Raw genomic sequence first — 5,206 nt, 5'->3', positions numbered from 1 at the left:
CCGCCCTTAACATGGGAAGGCAGGCCATGCTCCGGGACCCCGCGCCTTAAGCAACACTAAAAAAGGATTTGGAGATGGTCTTTCTTGGTAATCTCTGATAGGGGAGGAGGCTGCCTGCGCAAACTCTTGTTGCACACACCGATTTATCACAAAAAAAAATACAGTAGAGCAGGGGTGGCCAACTCCAGTCCTCCAGGGCCACCAACAGGCCACGTATTGGGGAACATCTCTGCTTCAGCAAAGGTGGCTAAATCAGGGGCTCAGTCAACGACTGAGCCACCTGTGCTGAAGCGGGGATATCCTGAAACCTGACCTGTTGGTGGCCCTTGAGGACTGGAGTTGGCCACTGCTGAAGTAGACAGGGAAAATGAAATCCATACTATGTCCCCGGCTCACCATGTTTTCAAACCAACTTTAAAATGATTCATTTCTTATTGAAAAATACTTTAGATATTGGATATTGGTTTAAAAAAGCATCAATCACCAAGATGTAAACGTGTCATTGCCATTTGTAAACATGGGTCCCACGAGGCACTGGCCCTTTAAATGGTCCAGTCTTGTGTGCCGTGTCCTTACTGTGGCTTCTTTCCCCGGACAGGTCTGTGGGGCATATACATAGGAGGGTGACGGAACACCTGAAGATACCTTACTATGTAGCAGATAACTTTGAGGAGGAGTACACCGGGACAAACATGAAGAACGTGGATAGGAGTGTGGAAGATGACTATATAGCCAACCTCCGGAATAACTGCTGGAAGGAGAAGCAGCAGAGTGAGTGTGCCTGGTGCTCGCACGTCCTTTCAGGGTCACACTCACTTGTGACACCATTGCATGGCTGATGCCTATGGAGCGAGTGAACGTGGTTCGAATCCCATGATCGGCCCTCCTGATGACCTTGGGCAAGTCCCTTTTATGTCCCTCAGGCACTAATGTAGAGCGTAAGCTCTTAGAGCAAGGACTTGTGTCTGCAAAATTCTACGTGCAGTGCTGGGTACATTGTCAGTGATGCATGAGGTGGTGATGAGGTGTCTTCTGCAGTGTTTCGTATATTTAACCCTATAATGAAGACGTCAAAATTGATAGGTCCTTATAACAGGGATATGAACTGAATGTGCGAATTGGTATTGTCATTGACACGCCATATATTTAGTGGAAGCCTTTAAATGCAAGAACTCTCCGAAGGAAACAGAATCTGAAACAAGTGTTTGACTTGGTGGCGTCCACTCATGGCTGTTTCTTTCTTTTAATTCCAGAGGAAGGACTGCTGTATCGGGCTCGTTACTTTGGGGACTCTGATCTGTACCAGAGAGCACAGAGAATGGGTACACCAAGCTGTAGCAGATTGACCGAAGTGCAAGCCTCAATGCATGGTGGCTAGTTCGTGCTGAGCACGTCCGATTAAACACAGGTATAAACACTGTATGTGTTATGCACACAAGAATAGCATGTTCTTGTGTACGCCTCTTAATAGGTGTGTGGGTTTTTGTTGTTTTTTCCTTTTAATATGTGCATCAATAAAATCCATACCGTGATAAGTAATTAGCTAAGTTGCCGATCGATCCGTTCTCCTGTGATCGATCGGCGAAGATTCGGCTCGGGGGTTCACTAAATGGCTGCAGAGGAGTATTCTGCAGTCAGTAGAACGAATTTGCATATTAATATGGAAGTTCTGTGGGTGCACTGCTAGAGAGAGGGCAGGGCTTAAAGAGGGGTGTGCCACAGCCTGAAGAGGAAAGGGATGTGACTTTGTAAATGTTCACTATAGAAACCAAAAATGCTTGTTACATTATAATTCATTAAAAATGTCATTCAGAGTTGTTTAAAAAAAATGCTCCAAGTACAAATTTATAAATAAAAAAAACGTAGGATATTGCTTTGTGTGCAGCTTTGAGTTCAATGACTTGTGACCGGTGCCCTCATCTCAAGGGGCCCCCCTGCTGGGTTTTGTAGGATACTGCAACTGCAGAAGAAGAGGAATGGGAACTTTGGATTTTGCAGCAAATTATTCTTTATTATCCCATAGCCGACGGAAACGTATAATAAAAAATCATTTGCCGCAAAATCCAAAGTGCCCATTCAACAAGAAACTTCGTACGGAGCTTATGAATCATTAGGATTTGGAATAATAACAGGGAGTGGATAAGTGCTTTATTTTTTATTTTTTTTAAGTACATTTCTTTATTTAAAGCGGAATGTATTGTAGTTTTTAGATCTAATAAGTTTTTGTATTTTTTTATTTATTTTTTTCCCCCTCAAAACCCCCACTTCAACAATGACCGGGTCAGAAGCAATCCCAGAAGGACTTCCCAAACTTGCCTTATAGTTTGAAACTTCCTGCAAAGTTATTTTGCCGTTTAAAGCTGTACACACTTGGGTGCTGTATAATAATAAATAAATAAAAATGTATTTACCAATACCATTTTGTCATCCTATCTGGGCATTTTAGAGCACCCAAACCCCCTCACACAATGACTTTTTGTTTTTCTTTAAAGCAGTCCCTCTAGGGGACAAAGTGAACTAATCACATGGGCATGTTTATGCGTCAAATAAAGGTGATGGGTCTCTTAACCTTTTCCCTGCCCTTTTGGTGCATGTGGTACGGAAAGGACCCTACGTACATACCAGCCACGTCATGGGAAATACTCCTTTTCTACAGGCTGATCCTACTGACTTCCGTGGGGGGCCAGCTTCAGTCCTCAAGAGCTACCAACAGGTCAGGTTTTCAGGATATCCCTGCATCAGCACAGGTGGCTCAGTCACAGCCACGTGCTGAAGCAGGGTGTCCTGAAAACTTATATTACAATGTTGATCTAAAGAAGATCAGAAAGAATTCCCCTATCTCTAGCACTCAATGCTGGATAGTAGTAGAGAGACAGTGTTCAGTCTCACAGATAATTGCTGAAGGTGGGTCTATGAGAACCAGGAGAATCAGTAGATAAAATAATAAAGTTTTATTTCTAATTCACAATGATAAAAACATATAGATATAACACAATAAAATCCCCATTTTTAAGTGGTTTATAGTAGGCTGTATCCACACTAAATAGCGATAGAATAATATGTAGCCTAAACCATCTGACAACAAATAACTCAATAATGATTGATGCTCAGGGCTAACAGTGCCCTATGTGGCATGGATAGGTAATAAAGGTAATTCTACAGCTGCGGGTGGTGTCTCATTGAGGATTTTGCTTAGATCAGTGTTACGTAAGACGTCACCCCTGTGACATCATCAGAAGTGGCGACAGCCTCCAAGCTCAGGCGAACTACCAGGCTTGTATCGGCGGCTGCCGTGGCTCCTCATTTTGATCCGCTGCGATCATACCTCTACTATATATCAGTTACACTGTGCTAGTGATTTAAGTTTGGCTTTCTTAGGTTTAGAGGTTTTACATACCTACTCTGCCTCTGACCAAATACTGACATCACATCTCTAACAATTTATATAGTGACACCCTAATACACGAATGGGTTGCTAATTACAGTCTAAGAGTGTCAGATACCAATCATATAATATGTCTGTTCACCTCACTGTGTATTAGACTTGAAATGGTTACTGTGGATATGTCATATATGGTGTGCAGACTATAACTATTTTGAGGTATTGTCATGCAGCGGATACTGTGATTTGGATGGTATATTGTGACATGGATACATCTTGGTGATATACCACCCACAGCTGTAGAATTACCTTTATTACCTATCCATGCCACATAGGGCACTGTTGGCCCTGAGCATCAATCATTATTGAGTTATTTGTTGTCAGATGGTTTAGGCTACATATTATTCTATCGCTATTTAGTGTGGATACAGCCTACTATAAACCACTTAAAAATGGGGATTTTATTGTGTTATATCTATATGTTTTTATCATTGTGAATTAGAAATAAAACTTTATTATTTTATCTACTGATTCTCTTGGTTGTCATAGGGTTAATAGACCTACCTTCAGCAATTATCTGTGAGACTGAACACTGTCTCTCTACTACTATCCAGCATTGAGTGCTTGAGATAGGGGAATTCTTTCTGATCTTCTTTAGATCAACACTGTAATATATATTATACTGTTCCCCTGAGCACCTGCTTTATCTTTATATACACTAATATATAGATATGGTGGAAGCAGTCTTATCTCTCTCTTATATATGCTATCCTGAAAACTTAACCTGTTGGTGGCCCTTGAGGACTGGAGTTTCCCACCCCTGCTCTAATAGAAGACCCTTTTAGTCCCCTGTAAGACTTCCGTCCTATACGTGACATTTACGGAGATTTCTACACTAACCTAAACTTGTGCCCTAACTTGTATTGTGACCCTTTCCTCCACAGGTTTTCGAAGTAGCTGAAATCTTTTGGCAACACACGTCACGCCAGGAGGACCGAATCAACATTGGAAGCGTTACAAGACCAACTTAACCCCTTCACTGCCAGAGAAGCAGGCCCCTTTGGCAGCGCAGGGGTTAACCCGAATAAGACATGTCAACGCACAACCATTTTGACATTAGGTATCCATTAGGACCTGGCTTCTTCCCACAATTCATTCTATTGACACTAGATCGGCACCGTCAAATCCCTCCCAGCACCCTTTGCAGCAGTCGGAAGAAGAGCGGGAAAAAAACCTCCGGTCGCCACATTACAAGTCCAGACCCGCGCCGAAAGTGGCCCGATTTATTTCTTCAGCCTGTACCGAAAGCGGAAAGACTTTTAGAACAAAAAGAAAAACGAAAGAAGAAGAAAAAAGAAAGGAAAAAAAAAAAGAAAAATCTATTTAGAATTAATTTATAGCTGTATATATGTTGTACTTTTAAACAGAATAATTATGCAGATGTTGGATCAGATCTATTTAGCCGATCTCTGCACAACTGAATAAACCATTAAGTGTGAATCTTCCTCATATTGGGGCTGTCCAAGCCCCGCCTGAGTCTTTCATATTTCAAATAACTGCATCTGGCTGACTTTTTTTTATTTGAATACATCTAAATCGGGGAGGCCAACTCCAGCCCTCAAGATTTCCGCCACCCCCTTCCCCCAACAGGTCAGGTTTTCAGGATATCCCTGCTTCAGCAAAGGTGACTGTCTTCGACTGAGCCACTGATTTGAGCCACCTGTGCTGAAGCAGGGATATCCTGAAAACCTGACCTGTTGGTAGCCCTTGAGGACTGGTGTGCCCCCCCCCCCCCCCCCCATATCACATTGAAGGTATTTTTCC

The 5,206-nt window shown here is 42.5% G+C and overlaps 1 long non-coding RNA gene across 1 annotated transcript; it reads left to right on the top strand.

Annotated features, from left to right (window-relative positions):
- Positions 1–581: 581 nt before the first annotated feature.
- LOC142482961 (uncharacterized) lies at positions 582–4,938 on the top strand. Its single transcript, XR_012797152.1, has 3 exons — positions 582–771; positions 1,254–1,408; positions 4,327–4,938. It is a non-coding gene; the product is annotated as an uncharacterized LOC142482961 (long non-coding RNA).
- Positions 4,939–5,206: the final 268 nt, after the last annotated feature.

The sequence above is a fragment of the Ascaphus truei genome, unplaced genomic scaffold (genome assembly GCF_040206685.1).
Source record: "Ascaphus truei isolate aAscTru1 unplaced genomic scaffold, aAscTru1.hap1 HAP1_SCAFFOLD_2830, whole genome shotgun sequence".
NCBI classification, from domain to species: domain Eukaryota; kingdom Metazoa; phylum Chordata; class Amphibia; order Anura; family Ascaphidae; genus Ascaphus; species Ascaphus truei.
Note: the sequence above shows the minus strand (reverse complement) of the source record. Positions and strands in the feature narration are given on the sequence as shown.